This window comes from Cynocephalus volans, chromosome 12 (assembly GCF_027409185.1).
Source record: "Cynocephalus volans isolate mCynVol1 chromosome 12, mCynVol1.pri, whole genome shotgun sequence".
NCBI classification, from domain to species: Eukaryota; Metazoa; Chordata; class Mammalia; order Dermoptera; family Cynocephalidae; genus Cynocephalus; species Cynocephalus volans.
The window spans coordinates 69444726-69464806 of NC_084471.1; the positions used below are offsets into that span (position 1 = coordinate 69444726).

The 20081-nt window shown below is 36.4% G+C and overlaps 1 protein-coding gene and 1 pseudogene across 1 annotated transcript in view; one reads left to right on the forward strand and one right to left on the reverse strand.

Annotated features, from left to right (window-relative positions):
• The window catches only part of FAM186A (family with sequence similarity 186 member A), a gene marked incomplete at its 5' end in the record, with an annotated part of 89548 nt that overhangs the window by 25347 nt on the left and 44120 nt on the right, over positions 1–20081 (forward strand). The gene's annotated exons all lie outside the window — the stretch shown is intronic.
• On the reverse strand, positions 3246–3701 carry LOC134360936 (iron-sulfur cluster assembly 1 homolog, mitochondrial-like; annotated as a pseudogene).

The following is a 20081-nucleotide window of genomic DNA, read 5'->3' on the forward strand; positions in this document are numbered from 1 at the left end:
GTATTACAGTTCCCAACTATTATTGTTTTGGAGTTTATATCTCCCATTAGGTATAGAAGTATTTGCTTTGTATATCTGGGTACGCCAGTGTTAGGTGCACATATATTTAGAATTGTTATATCCTCTTGCTGAATCAATCCCTTTATTATTATGTAATGACCTTCTTTATCTTTTTTTAGCTTCCTTGGCTTGAAGTCTATTTTATCTAATATTAGATATAGTTACTGCTACTCTTTTTTTGATTTCCAGTTGTATAAAATATCTTTTTTTATCCCTTCACTTTCAGTCAATGGGTGTCCCAGGTGAAGTGAGTTTCTTATAGGCAGCATATTGTTGGTCCTGTTTCATAATCCAAAGACATTCTGTGTCTTTTAATTGGGAAATTTAATTCATTTATATTTAGAATTTTTAATGATATCTAGGGACTTGTTAATGCCATTTTGGGGGAGGGGGGCTCTGGTTGTTTTGAGATCCTTTTTTCCAGTGTTATTGTCCTCCTTTGTGATTTCTCCAGTAGATTTTTTTTTATTTTTCATTATCGATTTTTAGTATTTCTATTATAGGTTTTTGTGTTATGGTTACCATGAGGCATACAGAAAACATATTACGGTTATAAAACAGATTATTGTAAACTAAGATCAACTTAATTTTGATCACTAAGTAAAAAGAAATGACCAAAAGCCAACTCTGTTTTAATGTCCTTCTCTACTAGTGCTCTGAGTTAATTAGCCAGCCTCCCCCAGTTTTTGACATTTTGTTGTTTTAAGTTACATCTTTCAATATCACCTATCTCATACAGTTGTTGAGTTTGCTATTGTCTCATTGAGTTTGTCTTTTCATCTTCATAATAATGATATAGGTTTATTAACCACCTTTACAATATTGGAGTATTCTGAGATTGTCTGTGTACTTACCTTACTTGTGAGTTTTATACTTTCAAATATTTTCTTGTTACACTTTAGCATTGCCTTCTTTCAGCCTGAAGAACTCCCTTTAGCAGTATTTCTCCTAAGGCAAGTCTTGTGTTGATCAATTCCTTTAGCTTCTGTTTGCTGGGAAAGACTATTTCTCTTTCCTATTTGAAGGGTTAATTTTGCTGGGTACAGAATTCTTTTTCCTTCAGCCCTGGTTTTTTTCTTTTCTTTTCTTTTTTTTTTAAACAAAACAAAACAAGCAAACAAAAAAGGCCACATTTTAAAAAATTTCTAACTCAACCTCTACATACATGCAATATTGCACAAATTATAGGTGGATCAGCAATTATATTAACAATACAAACTCATGAGCTTTTACATAAATCTATTGCTGTAGCTCTTAGTGCATTTTGTGCTGAGTACTTAGTAAACAGGACAAATATAAAGGAACTTGGCTACTTTAATTCATGAGAATAAGCTCTCCATAAAAGCATATATGAGGTTTACTTCAAAAAGTTCGTGGAAAGATTTGATTTATTTATTTATCTATTTTATTTATTTATTTTTTTTTTGTCTTTTTCGTGACTGGTACTCAGCCAGTGAGTGCACCGGCCATTCCTATATAGGATCCGAACCCGTGGCAGGAGCGTCGCCGCGCTCCCGGTGCCACACTCTCCCGAGTGCGCCACGGGATCGGCCCTGATTTATTTTTTAATTCTATTTTTCCACAAACTTTTTGAAGTATCTTAATATGTTAAATCAGGAAATATCAATAAACTAAGTATAAAAGAAACACTTTAAAAGAAAAGTTGGTTATAAAAATTGTTAGTTTAAAATATTGTTTAAAAATTTTAGCAATTTGACTTTGAAAACAAAGTATGTGTGCATACTGGAAGTGAGTTTTAAGAAAAGACTCCCACGTTCTGCTTCACAACTAGTACTGCATTCCAAATGAATAATTCCGGGTTGCTACAATGTCATCTCTGCTTGTATAAACCATTGTTTCAAAGTTCTAAAGAAACAAGATGGTAATTCACAGAAAACCATTTAAAATAAGATTCCTCTCACTCAAAGTTAAATAAAATAAAACTACAGTTGACCCTTGAACAACATATGTTTGAACTGCAGCATGTGTCCATTTATAGGCCAATTTTTTTTGATAAATATATAGGAAAAATTTTGGTTAGGTAAATCATGAATGCCAAACAGTCTACAGCCATACCACACTGAACGCACCCGATCTTGTCTGAGCTCACAAACAGTTAGATAGCCTACCTACAGTAGGCTATTAGTAGTAGAGTAGTTAAGTTTTGGGGAAGTCAAATTTATAAGCAGATTTTTGACTGTACGGGGTGTCTACACACCCTAACCCCTGCATTGCTCAATGGTCAACTGTATGATGATCTCCATAAAGTTACAAAGAAATTCTATCAAAATGTTGACCAGATAAAGGAGCCAGAACAACATTAACCTTCGATGATTGCCTCAGAGTGCAGAGCATGCTGCCACCTACAAGGAATGGTGTAGGGAGTAACATCCCAGCTCTCCCCTAGCTTGCAGAGTAAGGGTGGACAAAGCCCTTCTGCTTCCCTGGCGTTTTGCTTCCTCACTTAGAGAACTGAGGGGGGTGGGTTAGATGGCTTTTAAGAGACTTTTTAACTAAAATTATCTAAATCAGCTTGAGATCCCATCTTTGACTAGACATTTAGGGTGGCAAAAGAAATGGATTAAAAAACAGGTGGGTGAAGTATTTCTCACCTTTTGATACCATTACTCAGAACTATTCTCCACTATATTCCAAGGAAATCTTTCCCAAATACTCTTAAAGGGTATGCAAGTGAGGCATCTGACAATAAAATTTTTGATAAAAATGTAAAAAGGATATATACCAAGTTTGGTTGGAAAAACAATGTACGACCACATTACAACCAGTAGTCAGGACTTCCTGCCTCTGAATTTTAGGAACCACCAATCTGGTTGGAAAAATGTCAAGGAAGATACACATTCATGCCATTCAATAGAGATCTAACGAGTGTACACCTATTAATCCATTTCCTGAACTTTTCCCAGGAAGGCAACTTTAATGAAACTGGTTCTAATGGAAAGGTTGCAAGAGAATTAAGTAGAGGGTGGGAGTTTTTACTTTACAGAAGAGAAAAAGGATCCGAAGTGAGCAATGACTTCTCATTTTCCGTCCCCTACAGGGAATAACAATATCACTTTTTCTGTAATCTAACACACTGGCTTCATTTTCAGTATGCATCACTTTCTTTTCCTCACAAGGTAGACACACATTATAAACCTTAACCATGGGACAGTCATGTGATTCCTTCAGTAAGCCCCAAGGCTTCCCTGAGCTTTCCTGGAGCTTACAGCCAGAGGAATCCTAAGGTTTCTAATATTAAAACTTCTTCCACAGCCACAAGTTCCTTTGATATTTGGATTATTGAACACAAACTCACTAGATAATTTGTCTGCATCATAGTCCATTTCTGTTCCTAAAAGTGTTAGCTGTGCTTTCTTTTTGATGAACACTCTGACTTCATCTTGAACAATTTCATCAGAATCTTCTTTTGTCCTTGTAAAGTCTAGAGTATAAGAAAGGTCTTTACAACCCCTGGTTCAGACACTGATTTTTACACCCACTTGCTCAGGTTTATCTTTAAGAAATTGTTTTATCTTGTTTACTGCTGAAAGTGTCAGGGTGAGGGTGGCCCAGGTTGGCTGCAGCTTCCTCTTGCTCACAGCCTGGACAGTAGCCCAGACTAATGAAGCCAACACCTTCATGGTCCTGGCACCCCAGTGCCTCAGGCCGGAGCTCAGATACCTCAGCCTCTCTCCATGGACATGGCAGTTACCTTCTCCTTCAGTACTTTGATTATATTATTCCACTCTCTCCTGGCCTGTATGGTTTCTACTGAGAAATACACTGACAGCTGTTTTCAACATTCTGTTGAATGTTATGTGTTACTCTTGCTGTTTTCAGTATTCTTTCTTTGTCTTTGGTTTTTGATAATTTGGTTATCATGTGCCTCAGGGTGTTTCTATTTGGATTGAATTTGACTGGTGACTTCTGAGGTTCCTGCACCTGGATGCTGTCATCTTTCTCCATACTCGGGAAATTTTCAGTCATTATTTCCTTAAATATATTTTCTAGGACTCTTCCTTTTTTGTCTCCTTTGGTACACAAATTATGCAGAGGTTATTTCACTTAAAGGAGTCCCATAATTGCTGCAATTATGTTTCACTTTTTGACATTATTTTTTCTTTTTGCTCATCTGATTGGATAATTTTACATGTTCTGTCCTCTCAGCTCACTGATTCTTTCCTCTGTTTTATCAAGTCTGCCATTGGAGCTTTCTCTCAAGCCTTTCAGTTCAGATAATGTATTCTTTATTATGGCAAGAACACTTAATAAGAGATCTACCCTCAATGTATTTTTAAGTATGCAAAACATTATTGTTGATTGCAGGTACAGTGCTGTGCAGCAGATCTCTAGAGCTTATTCATTTTGCTTATCTGAAACTTTGTTGTTGTTGTTTTTGGTTGTTGTTTTTGGTTTTGGCAACTGGCTGGTACAGGGATTGAACCTTGAACCTTAGCGTTATAAGCATCATGCTCTAACCAACTGAGCTAATTGACCAGCCCTGATAACATATTCTTAATTTCTATAATTTCTGCCTTTTAAAAAAATTTACTATATTTCTTTGCTCCTGGATTGTTTTCCAAATACCATTTAGTGTTCTATCTGTATTTTCTTGTGGCTCCCTGAACATCTTTAAGAAGATTATCTAAATTGTCTATCAGACATTTCATAAATGTGCAACTCTTCTGGGTCCATTGCTGGCGCTTTGTTGTTTTCCTTTGGTGATGTGATATTTCTGTTTTTTCTTGATCTTTGAGCCTTTAGGATGATGCCTGCACATTTGAAGAGATGGCTACCTCTTCCAGTTTTTATGCATGTTCTTTGGTGATGTTAGTGCTTTAGTACTCAATACCAGAACTTTGTCTCTGGTCTGTGGCTTTTTTATGTTCTGTGGTGGATCAATAGCAACCACCACCACTTAAACACTGCACTGGAAATAATTTGCTGTCCTGTGGTTAATTTTCAGATTAGGGGAAACTTCCTTTTGGGACTGGAACTAGAACTCTGTGCCTGAGCTAAATTGTTCCCTTTCTGTTGTTTCTGAGACTGGGAAAAACTTTTTGTGTGGACCAGATTTTAATCATCAGCTTTTTAGTCACTTCTGGGTCATGTGGGATCACCACAAATGCAACTGGGCTGTGTGGAAATTCTGGCCCAGGACTGAGTCTTTCCTGAAAACTGTGTCCCCTGCAGTTCTCTCTCACTGGTCTCCACTATGTGGCACCCATGCTGATTGGAAGGCACCTCAGCTGTCTACACTGGTCCCAATGCACTCCTGGTCCTGACGCACCATGCCCCAAGCACTGCAAATGTTTTGTGTGAGATAGGCCCTACATGAATCCTTTGTGAAGACTCACTGACCTCTGGATGATTCCTTCTCCTATTAACTGAGGCCCCTCCCTCCTATGCAGATGCAGGTGAAAATTGAAAGCACCTTTGCTGGCCTGAGAAATTGGATGGTGCACTCTGAAGTGATATATATATATATATATATATATATATATATATATATATATATATATATATATATATATATATATATATATATATATATAGCCAGGAACCATCACACTATTCTCCCCTGCAGACTCCAAGTACCCTCACACTGATGTTGCTGCAGATGTTTTGCTGTCTTCAGGCAGGTGCTACATGTGCTGGTAGCTGCTCTGTGCACTGTGCCACACCAACACAGGGAGCAGCTTTTCTTGGTCTTATAGGGGTGATCCTGTCTGCTCACTGTGGCTTTCCATATCTTCACATACTCAGCGGGTCTCTCCTAGTCTTCCCCCAAGTACTAGTGATTTAAGGATGGCAATTTTTATGTTTTAATAGTTTTAAGTTAATCTATTGTGAGGGGGAGTGATGCCAGAATCATCTGTTCCACCATCTTGGTGATGTCACTCTCTCTTAGCTATTATTTCTTTCTTCTCTTTCTTTCTTCCTTTCTTTTTCTTTTTTTGATGGCTGGTCAGTACAGGGATCTGAATGCTTGACCCTGCTGAATGATTATCAGCACCATGCCTACTGAGTGATCAAACTAGCCAGACCCCCTGATATTATTTCTTTAAATAAGCTTTCTGTCCCTTTTCTTTGTCTTCTCCTAATTTAAGTTCTGTTAGGTAAACATTAACTCTCTGATGCTGTCCCATAAGTCCCACAGGCTTTTTTCATTCCTTTCCCTCTGACTGTATATTTTCTTTTCTTGTTGTCCCTTCCTTTCTTTCTTCCTGTTTTTTGGGGGGTTTTTGTTTTGTTTTGTTTTTGCAGTTGGCCAGTGTGGGGATCCAAACCCTTGACCTTGGTGTTATAACACCACACTCCAACCAACTGAGTTAACCAGCCAGCCCTGACTGTATATTTTCAAATAACCTGTGTTTGAATTCACAGATTCTGTAATCTGCTTTAACAATTCTGCTGTTGATGATCTTTACTGTATTTTTCATTTCATTCACTGTATTCTTCAGCTCCAGATTTTTTTTAATGATTTCAATCTCTCTGTTAAATTTCTCATTTTTAAAATTTATTGTTTTCCTGATTTCACTGAATTGTTTCTTTGTATATTGAAGTTCACTGTGCTTCCTTAAAATAATTATTTTGAATTCATTGACAGGCAGTTCATATATCTCCATTTGTTTGGGGTCAGTTATTGGGAAATTACTGTGTTCTTTTGTTGGTAATATCTCTCCTTAGTTTTTCATGTCTCTTGTTGCCTTACACTGATTTCTTCACACTTGGTGGAACAGTCACCCCTTACAGACTTTACAGAATGGTTTCAGTGGGTAAAGGCCTGCTCTATCTTGGGGGAAAGGGTGCAAGGGTACTGATGGGGTGAGGTGCAGCAGTCTGGCACCAGTGAGCATGCAGAAGTGTAGTCTCCAAGAAGCTCTGTCAGCTGAGGTCAGTGTTGATAAAGATTGCAGGGATTATCAGCATCCAACACTGTGGATGTCCACATTGGCAGCAGGGGTTGTTGGAGTCTTTGGTGGCCATGGCGCTAGGATCCTCACAATCTCTTTTTCTCCCAGGGGGGAGTTGTGGCCAAAGGGATCCCCTTTGGCACTGAGTCTGGCCAGTGGGTCTGCTTGTGATGGCAGTGGCACTGGTGTCTTATGAGTGGCACCTGTGGAGCAGCCTCAGAGATGGGACCCAAAGTACAAGCACATGTGGAGAGACTATAGGTCTGGCATCCAGGGTGTTAATGGCACCAGCGCCTAGAGTACAGGCACCCCCACTGCTATGTTGGCAATGTTATGTAAGGCACAGGTGCTTGTGAAGCAGCTGGGGAGCCAGGAATGGGAGAATGGGCATACACAGAGCTAGAGTGGCTCCAGGGTCTGGGTGGAGCCTAGCTCTCTACAGAAGCTGAGTTGGTGACCAGAATGTGGGCATGCACATGTATACCTTAACTCTAGAGTTCAGGGTATAAACTAGCTTGCGATGGCCATGGCTCCAATGTCAGGTGTGAGTGGGTGCAGTGCTGCCACAGAGCTGTGGTCTGGAGTGTGGATACTCATGGAGCAGCTGAGGTTCAGGAATCATGGGCACACTAGAGGTTGGAAGAGGTGGCAGCTCTGGTCCCAGAGCAGCACAACAGTGGCTGTTTCTTGAGGGTGTGGGACATGCAGCCATGTCTCCCTTTCTGTGGTTCCCTGGAGGAATGGTTGTTGGTTATGTCAGTGGCAAAAGACAACCTGTGGAGCAGGTTGATAAGGATCGCCATGGTTCCTGCCATGTGGCTGATACTGATAGCCTCTGTTTTTCAGTTTGTTTCTAGCCATCTCCTGGTGCCTCTGGTATGCTGATCTCACCAGCAATTTCACCAGCAATCCTTTTTGTGCAGATGTTCTCTCTCTCTTTTTTTTTTTGTTCCACTGTATTGTTGCAGATTCTTAAAAGGAACTTAAGCCCTCTCTGAGCTATTCTGGTTTGTGGATGACTGTCTGTATTTGGTTTTTTTGTGGGGGTATGAGGGCTGGTTATCTTGTACTATGCCATCTTGGTGATGTCACTGCCAGTTTATCAGTTTTTATTCCTGTTGTTCCATTTTATGATTCCATCCATTCTGCTATTTTTGGCCACTACAAATAATATTACTATAAATATTTTTGCATATATATTTGATGCACATGTGCATGAATTCCATCTATGAGTGAATTTGCTGAGCAACTGAGTATACATAGGCTCAACTTTAGTAGATATTGACCAATAGGTTTTTAGAAAGCTCCTTATTTTGAATTAATTTTAGACTTAAAGAAAACCCACAAACAGTGCAGAGAGTTTCCATAAAGATATATTATATACATATTTTCCATATACATATATATAGTTTTTTAGTGGCTTGCTGGTATGTGGATCTGAACCCTTGACCTTGGTGTAATAACACTGGAATTTCATATATTTTTAACCTGGCTTCCTCAAGTGTTAACATTTTACCTAACTGTAGTAAACTTGTAACAAACAGGAATTTAACATTAATACAATTCACTACTACTAACTAAAGACCTCACTTGAATTTTACCAGTTTTCCCACAAATGTCCTTTTTCTGTAACAGGATCCTATCCAGGATTTCATATTGCCTTTACTTGTTTCTCCTTTACCTCCTGCAGTCTGTATCATTTCTTTAAGACATTCCTTGTCTTTAACGGCCTTGAAATTCTCAAAAAATATTGATTAGTTATTTTGTTGAATGTCTTTTGATTTGGGCTTCTTTAGCATTTTTTCATTACTCAACTGAGGTTATGCATTTTTTGGCAAGAATACACCAGACGTTATCTTTGTCCTCAGTACATCATATTACAGGGTTTTGCTTTATTACTAATGTTGACCTTGATCACTTGATTAAAGTCATTTATTTGGTATAAAGTTACTATTTTTATCTTTATAGTTAATAAATATCTTAGGGGTGATACTTTGAGATTATGCACATTCTGTGCCTCCTCAAACCTTTGTCCACTAATTCTAGCACTCATTGGCAGATAATGTTTACAACAATTATTAATGTGATGCTTGCCTATTGGTGATTTTCTACTTCCTTCTTCCTTCTACATCTATTAATTGGACTTCTATTGCAAGGAGAAAATATTTTTCCCATTTATTTATTTACTTATATTTACTTATTATTAATAGGGATTCATAGATATTTATTGTATCCTGTGGGTTGTAATTCAATACTATTATTATTTATTTTGTGGCTCTAATTGTTCCCAATTTGGCCATTAGGAGTTCCTATAGGTTGACTCCTGTGTGAATTCAACAAGTGTCTATCCATCTATCTATATCTGTCTATTTATATATCTTTCTATCTACATTTCTTCCTTTTTTTTTTTTTTTGGAACCACAGATGCTGCAGGTTCATCTTGTACATTCTGCACCCCAGCCTTGGAATCAACAACTTCCCCAAAAGCCCTAAAGGCCCTAGTCCTTGTTATTGAAGAATGATGTCTAGAAACCAAGCTCTGTGACTCGGTGTGTTCATTACTGCTGAGGTGGCATTGCTTCTAGATCCTGTCGGCAAACAGAGATTGGAAATACATGTATATGTATTAAACGATGTATCTATACACATCTACATTTATATATCTAACTATCTGTATGTATATATTTAAAAATGCAACTTTGTACTGATACTTCTGATTCCAACCCTACATCTTCAAGTTTCATTTTAGTCATCTCCTGTTTCTTATTTGTTACTTCTTTCTCCAACAGCGTGAAACCCAGTTCTTATTATATACAATATATTTATTTGTTCACTTGTAGTATACACATACAGTAGTTTAAGAATTACTAATTCATAACCCTGTAAGAAACACATTTACCGACTAGAGCAGCGTTTATGTACCATTGTTTTGTATTTAACCTCACATTACCCAGTCAAAATACTGTTTTACAAAGTTGCTAACTATTTTGTTTCTTCTCAGTGTGGTTGTTATCTATTTATATACAATTACAATCAGTGTTAGTATTTGTATTCTATTTCAGGTCATCCCAAATACTGGTTGATTTTACCGGTTTTTTATTTATTATGAGAAGAGTATATGAAGCATTACTATGGTGATTAAAAGTCAGAGCTACACAAAAAAGTATACTCAGAAATATGTCACTCCTCCCTTATCTCTGCTACTCCATTCTCATTTCTCCTTTCTTTCCACTCTATTCCCACAAACACCCCATACATAATCAATCTCTCTAGCCTCTAGGTTATTCTTCTACTTCTTTTGCACAATGAGTAGATTCATGTGTAATTTCTTATATCTCCTTCGTTCTTTCTTTCTCTCTCTTTTTTTAAAAGACGATCGGTAAAGGGATCTTAACCTTTGACTTGGTGTTGTCAGCACCACGCTCTCCCAAGTGAGCTAACCGGCCATCCCTATATGGGATCCGAACCCATGGCCTTGCTGTTATCAGCACCGCACTCTTCCAAGTGAGCCATGGAACCCTATATCTCCTTCTTTCTTACATAAAGGGTACCACAAAAAAAATACATATTTTTTTTTGCACATTACTTTTTTACTTAACTGTATGTCCTGGATACATATTCATATCAGATATTCATAGAGATCTTCATTATTTTTCATAGCTGCATAATATTTTATTGTGTAGGTATATCACAGTTAATTCAACCATTCTCATTTATATGGGCATTTAAGTTGTTTCTAATACTTTTGCACTGACAAGTAATGCTGCAATGAATAACCTTGTGCATATGCATTTTCATATGGTTGAAGGTGTGCCTTCAAGGTAAATTCCTAAAAGTGAGATTGCTGGATTGAGTTCATGTGTAGTTCTGTTAGGTATTGACAAATTTCCTTCCAGAAAAGTTGCATTTACTCCCAGACTGTGGTTTAATTTCATTTTCTTAACACTATCTTTCAAAGAGCAGAAATCTTAAATTTTTGTGATTTTGTCAATTTGTTCTCTTATTAGTTGTGCCTTTGTTGTCATATCTAAGAAATCTGCCTAACCCAAGGTCACAAATATTTTGTTTTCTTCTAGAAGTTTTATTCATATTAGGTTTTATATTTAGGTCTATTATACATGTGACTTTTTTTGTATATTGGGAAAGATAGGATAAAAGTTCTCTTTTTACTTTTTGCTTATGAGTATTTGATTATTCAAACACAACTTGTTGAACAGATTATCAACTGAATGGCATTTTCATCTCTATCAAAAATCAATTGACCACATATATGTGGTTCCTTTTCTAGACACTGTAGTCTGTTCCATTGATGTATTTGTCTATCACAACACCAACACCATGTTGTCTTGATGATTGTAGCTTTATAATAATTCTCTAAATCAGGTAGTTTTAGTTTTCCAAACTTGTATTTCTATTTCAAATTGTTTGGCTCTCTGGGGTACCATGTGGTATTCCGGGGTATTCATTTTCGAATGAATTTTAGAAATAGCTTGTTAATTTCTGCCAAAAACCCCACTGATACCTTGACTGGCATTACATTAAATCTATAATGAATTTGGGAAGAACTGATATCTTAATAACATTGTGTTTTCTAGGTCAAAGGTTCAGATCCCCATATTGGCCAGCTGCCAAAAAAAAAATAATAATAAAAATTGTGTTTTCTGATCCCTAAACATGGTGTGTCTCTCCATTAATTTAGGTCTTCTTTAATTTTTCTCAGTAATGTTTTGTAGTTTTTGGTGTATAGGTCTTGCACATCTTTTGTCAGATAAATCCATAAATATTTTATATTTTTTGATGCTTTGCTGAATGGTGTTCTTAAAATTTAAATTTCCAGTTTCTCACTGCTAATATGTAAAGATACAATTGATTTTCTATGTTTTTAATTTTCAGGGATTCTGAAAATATAAATGTTATTAATTCTTTTCATATGTTCCATTTCAGCTCCTTTGTCTTTGGCCCTTTTTTCCTTCTCCTTTATGTCATTTTCATTTTATTGGTTGTTTCCTTGCCTTCAGTGCCCATTATTAAATTTATATTTGAGTCCTTTCTCCCTTGGGAACCTTGCAATTTGTTCTTTATTTCTGAAATAATTTTGTCTTAAAAATTTTTTTTTTATTTCTTTTCTGCGTTCAATTATCTCTTTTTTTATATCTCCTTGTTTTTAGTTTTTAAACTTATGATTCAAGGTTGTTTTGTATATCCTCAAATGTTTGTTTGAGCATATTTAACTATGTTTAGAATGTGAACTTAAATTTTTCTTCTGTTTCTTGTCTGTCTTGAGGGGAAAATTTTTTCTCACTTGATTTTTGTGCAAACTTTTTTTACTAATTTTCTGCTTCTTCCCCACCCCACTCCCCAGCTGGATGATACAGAAATTGAACTCTGCACCTTGGTGTTATTAACACTATGCTCTAACCAACTAAGCTAACCAGCCAGCCTCTACAATATTTCTCTGTGGAGTTTTCTTTTGTTCATTTAAGAAGATTTCTAGTTTAATGGTGTTTTTTTCTGTTAGTCTAGCAAATTCTAGGTCCTATGGGGACTTTTTATTTGCATTAATGGGGAAGGGAGGGATTACGAATCCTCTGATATTTTAGTTCTCTTTTGTTTTGCAGAATCCCAGATTTTTCTTTTTTCCCCACCTTCTATACCCAATTGCCAAAGGTACTTCTTCATTCCTTGTGGCTATTTTTCTCCTTCAGGAGACAGCCCCTTTAAATTGTGCCCATTTAAATAAAGGCCCTTTGTATGACATCTGTCTTTTTAAATCTCATATCTGAAGAAAGCATTTGTCTCTTTAAAGCCCAGATTTGACTCTTTATGACATCTGGCCTTTCAGGATTCATGAACTTTAATATCTGTGAAGTTTATTTTTCATAAAATGTGAAGTTTATGGTCTCATCTGCTCAGTCACTTTCTTTTGGTATTATCAGACTTAGGGTGAATTTGATTTTTCCTGTCATTGCTCCAGGAGATGCACCATGTTTAGGGATCAGAAAACACTCTCAGGCCCCTTTCCTAGCATCTTTCCTTTGTCTTCCCTGTGCTTTTTATCCATTTCCCTTTGCTCACTATTAAGCTCTCTAGCAGGGCAGGGATGGCATGGGATTTTGTGGGACTGGGTCCCAGGGATTTGTGGGGTTTTTTCCTTCTCTTTCTGGTTGCAGTTGTCTTTCATTTTCAGCATTCTCTGTCTTTAAGTGATGCTGAATATGTAAATCTGCATAGAATTTTCATAGATGTGATGTTATTCCACATCCTTCGGGAAGAAGATTTTAAGAAGTTGTTTACTGCACAGCCTCTATTGTTTGCAGCAGCCAAGAAGGCCCCAAATAGTTTTTTTAAGTGAGTGCTTCAATTATACTTCAACCAATAGTCTATATGAATTACTCTGAATCACTGATATTACAGTCTTCTATTTTCAGTCATTCTAATGGGTATATGATAGCATCTTATTATGATTTTAATTTGCATTTCAGTGATTACTAATGAAACTGAACACATTTTCATGTAATTCTTGGACATTTGGGAATCCTCTTTATTGAAGTACTATTCGTGTCTGTTATGTTTTTCTGTTGGGTTGTTATTGATTTGTAAGTGTTCTTTATATTTTTTGGATTCAAGCCTTTCATTGGCTGTATGGGCTGCAAATACTTTCTTATACTTTGTGGATTGCTTTTCACTGTCCTTATTATCTATTAATTAAAAAAATCTCATAATGTTAATGTAGTCCAATTTATTATTTTTTTATTTTATGCTTAGTGCTTTTTGTGTCCTATTTAAGAAATATTCCCCTACCCCAAGGTCATAAAAAATATCTTTCTAGATTGTATTTGCCTTCCACATTTAGATTTACAATCTACCTGGAATTAAATTTTTTTTCTTTCTTTCTTTTTTTTAATTTTATTTTGTTGATATACAATGTGGTTGATTATTGTAGCCCATTACTGAAACCTCCCTCCCTCCTCCCTCTCCCCCTTCCCACCCAATAATGTCCTTTCTGTTTGTTTGTCGTATCAACTTCATGGAATTGTAGTTGTTATGTCTTCTTCCCCCGCCCCACCGGTTTGCTTTTGTGTGTGTGTGAATTTATTTACTTATTTTTATCTCCCACCAATAAGTGAGAACATGTGGTATTTCTCTTTCTGTGCCTGACTTGTTTCACTTAATATAATTCTCTCAAGGTCCATCCATGTTGTTGCAAATGGCAGTATTTCATTCGTTTTTATAGCTGAGTAGTATTCCATTGTGTAGATATACCACAATTTCCGTATCCACTCATCCGATGATGGGCATTTGGGCTGGTTCCAACACTTAGCTATTGTAAAGAGTGTTGTGATGAACATTGGGGAACAGGTATACCTTTGACTTGATGATTTCCATTCCTCTGGGTATATTCCCAGCAGTGGGATAGCTGGGTCATATGGCAGATCTATCTGCAATTGTTTGAGGAACCTCCATACCATTTTCCATAGAGGCTGCACCATTTTGCAGTCCCACCAACAATGTATGAGATTTCCTTTTTCACTGCAACCTCGCCAACATTTATCGTTCAGAGTCTTTTGGATTTTAGCCATCCTAACTGGGGTGAGATGGTATCTCAGTGTAGTTTTGATTTGCATTTCCCGGATGCTGAGTGATGTTGAGCATTTTTTCATATGTCTGTTGGCCATTTGTATATCTTCCTTACAGAAATGTCTATTTAGCTCTTTTGCCCATTTTTTAATTGGGTTGCTTGTTTTTTTCTTGTAAAGTTGTTTGAGTTCCTTGTATATTCTGGATATTAATCCTTTGTCAGGTGTATATTTTGCAAATATTTTTTTCTGTTGGTTGTCTTTTAACTCTGTGAATTGTTTCTTTTGCTGTGCAGAAGATCTTTAGTTTGATATAATCCCATTTGTTTATTTTTCCTTTGATTGCCCATGCTTTTGGGGTCGTATTCATGAAGTCTGTGTCCAGTACTATTTCCTGAAGTGTCTCTCCTATGTTTTCTTTAAGAAGTTTTATTGTTTCAGGGTGTATATTTATTTCTTTAATCCATTTTGAGTTGACTTTAGTGTATCATGAAAGGTATGGGTCTAGTTTCATTCTCCTGCCTATTGATATCCAGGTCTCCCAGCACCATTTGCTAAAGAGGCAGTCTCTTCCCCAGTGTATAGGCTTGGTGCCTTTGTCAAAGATCAGATGGCTGTAGGTGTGTGGGTTGATTTCTGTATTCTGTATTCTATTCCATTGATCAGTGTGTCTGTTTTTATGCCAGTACCATACTGTTTTGGTTATTATAGCTTTGTAGTATAGTTTAAAGTCAGGTAGTGTTATGCCTCCAGCTTTATTTTTTTTTGCTCAGCATTGCTTTGGCTATGCATGGTCTTTTGTTATTCCATATAAATGTCTGGATAGTTCTTTCCATTTCTGAGAAAAATGTCTTTGGAATTTTGATGGGGATTGCATTGAATTTGTATATCACTTTGGGTAGTATGGACATTTTCACTATGTTGATTCTTCCAATCCAAGAGCATGGGATATCTTTCCATCTTCTTGTATCCTCTCTAATTTCTCTCAACAGTGGTTTGTAGTTCTCATTATAGAGATTTTTCACATCCTTGGTTAACTCAATTCCTAAGTATTTTATTTTTTTGGTGGCTATTGTAAATGGGCAGGCTTTCTTGATTTCTCTTTCTGTATGTTCACTATTGGAGAATAGAAATGCTACTGATTTTTGTGTGTTGATTTTGTATCCTGCTACTGTGCTGAAATCATTTATCAACTCCAAGAGTTTTTTTTTTTTTTTTTTTTTTTTTTTCCCCAAACTTTTATTTTTTTATTATTTTTTATTTTTTGTCGTTTTCGTGACTGGCACTCAGCCAGTGAGTGCACCGGCCATTCCTACATAGGATCCGAACCCGCGGCGGGAAAGTCACCGCACTCTCAGCGCCGCACTCTCCCGAGTGCGCCACGGGCTCGGCCCCTCCAAGAGTTTTTTTGTAGAGGCTTTAGGCTGTTCGATATATAGGATCATGTCATCTGCAAACAGGGACAGTTTGACTTCATCTTTTCCAATCTGGATGCCCTTTATTTCCTTCTCTTCTCTGATTGCTCTGGCTAGTACTTCCAACACTTTGTTGAATAGGAGTGGTGAGAGTGGGCATCCTTGTCTAGTTCTTGTTCTTAAAGGAAAAGCTTTCAGCTTTTCCCCATTCAGGATGATATTGGCAGTGGGTTTATCATATATGGCTTTAATTATGTTGAGATACTTTCCATCTATACCTAACTTATAGAGGGTCTTTGTCATGAATGAATGTTCATTTTTATCAGATGCTTTTTCAGTATCTATAGAGATGATCATGTTGTCCTTGTGTTTGATTTTATTAATATGGTGTATCACATTTATTGATTTGCATATGTTGAACCAACCTTGCATCCCTGGGATGAATCCCACTTGATCATGGTGAATAATTTTATGTATATGTTGCTGTATTCTGTTTGCTAGTATTTTAGTGAGGATTTTTGCATCTATATTCATCAAGGATATTGGCCTGTAGTTTTCTCTTTTGGTTATATCTTTACCTGGTTTTGGTATCAGGATGATGTTTGCTTCATAGAATGAGTTTGGGCGATTTGCATCTGTTTCAATCTTTTGGAATAATTTGTAAAGAATCCGTGTCAATTCCTCTTTGAATGTTTGGTAAAATTCTGCTGTGAATCCATCTGGTCCTGGGCTTTTCTTTGTTGGGAGCCTTCTGATAACAGCTTCAATCTCCTTTATTGTTATTGGTCTATTCAGATTTTCTACATCTTCATGGCTCAGTTTTGGGAGCTTGTGTGTGTCCAGAAATTTATCCATTTCCTCCAGATTTTCAAATTTGTTGGCGTATAGTTGTTTATAGTAGTCTCAAATGATTCCTTGTATTTCAGATGAATCAGTTGTAATATCACCTTTTTCATTTCTAATTTTTGTTATTTGAATCTTCTCTTGGTATTAAATTTTGTTTATGGTGTGAGGTAAGGGTGAGAGCTTAAATTTTATCTAGCCACAAGCTTGGGGGAACAAGAGACATGCCTAGGACTCAAGTATGGAGGGAAGTCGAAATAGAGAACTCTGATGTAGGTGGGACTTTGACAGGCAATACCTTCAGTAGATGAACTAGCTTCCTCTATCCAATATGGATCCTATATCAGCTGGCTTTTACTGGGTTTGGATAAAGGAAGGCAAAGCAAAAGACTGGAAGGTGACATGTAGATAGAATCTACCCCACCTCAAACTCCATCCCCATTCTCTTTGTTCCATGAGCCTGGGAGAGTGGTTGTGGCTTCCTGCTATTGCTAATCTTTGGTTCCTTGCTCTCATTCCTTGTTTGGCCTCTTGGTTCGTCAATGACCTATTTAACAAATTCTCTGCACTACATTTTTAAAATGTTTTACATACCCAATATTCTTTTTGTTTTTGTGGTTATACCCTGACTGATATATTCAATATCCATGTAAAAATAGTAACAATTAAATACAAAGGTTGTTAGAATGGGTGAAAAAAATCCAGTAATCTAAACAGAAAAGACAGAAAAAGTAAAAGGATGGCAAAACAGTATGTCAGATAAATACTAAACAAACGAAGGTTGATAGATATGTTAGTATCAGAAAAAATAGGTTTTAAGTCAAAAAGTATTACTGGAGACAAGGAGGGTCATATGGAATAATAAAAAAAGATTCAATTCCACATATTATAATTCTGAACTTGTATGCACTGCTGTGCCCCTAATAACAAAGCTTGAAAATAAAGAAGAAACTGGAAAAAAAAAAAAAAACTACCATTATGATATGATTGACAGATTAAATCAACAAAACTGCACTAAAGATGTAAAAGGTTTGAATAACACAGTATCTATGTATATAATCTAATGTATATATACAGGAATCTATACCAACAACTGGAAAATATATTTTCTTTTTAAGCACTGATGGAATATTTGCCAAAGTTAATCACATTCTAGGTCATAAAACAAGTCTCAAAAATTTTAAAGAATTGACATCAGACAGACCACAAGTTAGTCAAATTAGAAATCAGTGAATAAAAGGTGGCTTTAATAAAGAACCCAAATATGTGGTGGTAAACTCCAAAAAAACTCATGGGTCAAAGAAGACATTATAGTAGAAATTAGAAAATACTTAGAATAATAATAAATGCACTACGTATAAATGTGTGTGGAATGTAACGAAAGCTGTACTTACAGGGCAATTTATACCTTATATTAGAAAAGAAAGTTTAAAATGAATAAGCTAAACAGACAACTTAGAAGTTAGGGAAAAATAGCAGATTAAACCCAGAGAATATAGAATAAAGGAAGTAATAAAAATTAAGAGCATAAATTAATGAAATAGAATACAAAAATACAATGAAAAGGCTTAGGAAATTCAAAAGATGATTCTTTGAGAAGTCTCATAAAATTGAACAATCTCTGCAACAGTTGATTAAGAAATAAAAAGGGCACAAATAAACAGGGATGAAAGGGGTGATATAACAACAGATGTAGCAGAGATTAAAAACACAATAAGAGAATATAGAATATTAAGTAAAACCTGGTGACAGTAAATTAGAAAATTTAGGTCAAATGGGAAATTTTCTAGGAAAAGAAATATATCTTAATCTTATACAGAGTTTTTTAGAAAATAGTAAAATGGGAAACTCTTTTCAACACATTTTATGAGGCCGGCATAATCCTGATATAAAAACCAGTTGAAGGTAGGGCCGGCCTGTGGCTCACTTGGGAGAGTGTGGTGCTGATAACACTAAGGCCATGGGTTCAGATCCCTATATAGGGATGTCCGGTTAGCTCACTTGGGAGAGCGTGGTGCTGACAACACCAAATTAAGGGTTAAGATCCCCTTACTGGTCATCTTTAAAAACAAAACAAAGCAAACAAACAAACAAAAAAACAGTTGAAGGCAATATGAAAAAGTAAAGTTATAGGCTAATATCACTCATGAACATAGATCAAAATAATTTCAAATAAAATATCAGCAAAATGTGGCAGACAGAATCCCTACCCACCCACCCACATGATATCAGGGCCTAATTCTTGGAAACCTGTAATGCTACCTTGTAAGGAAAAGAGGTCTTTCTAGGTGTGATTAAATTAAGGATCTTGAAGTGGAGAGATTATCCTCGATCATCCAAATGGGTCCTAAATGCAATCACAAGTGTCCTTATAAAAGAGAAGTAGATAGTTTTGGCACACACAGAGTAGAAGGCAATGTGAAGACAAAACAGAGACAGATTTGATAATGCTGGTTTTGAAGATTGGAGTGATGTGGCCACAAATCAAGGAATGTGGCAGCCACCAGAAGCTGGAAGAGACAAGAAATGATTTCTGCCCCAGAGTATCCGGAGGAAGTGCAGCCCTGTGGACATGTTGATTTCAGTCTAGTGACAGAGATTTTACACTTCTGACATCCAGAACTGAGAGAGAATAAATTTCTATTGTTTTACACCACCAAGTTTGTGGAAATTTGTTAGAGCAATCACAGAAAATAAATACACAAAGTGAAGGTAAGTGTAAAAAGGATAAGGTATGCCGAAGTTAGGTTTGTTCCAGGAAATACATTAATGTACAATTCACCATGTTAACAGATTAAAAGAGAAAAACCATAAGAACAACTAAGTAATTGTAATTTTAAAAAAGGAGAAAACGTTTGCTAAATTCAATTCATGCATGATATCTTTTAGCAAATGTGGAAGGGAAGGAAATTTCCTTAACTCAGTAAATTGTAACCATGAAAAACTTGCAGGAAACATAATACTTAATAATATAATATTAAGGGCCGGCCCCATGGCTCACTCGGGAGAGTGCAGTGCTGATGGCGCCGAGGCCGCGGGTTCGGATCCTATACAGGGATGGCTGGTGCGCTCACTGGCTGAGCATGGTGCAGACCCCACTGTGCCAAGGGTTGTGATCCCCTTACCGGTCAAATAATAATAGTAATAATAATATAATATTAAAATTATACACTTTAAAATGTGGAATGGTGCCGATAACACCCCTGTACTGGCCAGCTGCCAAAAAAAATGTGGAAAACACAAGAATTCTTATCATTATGACTTTTTTT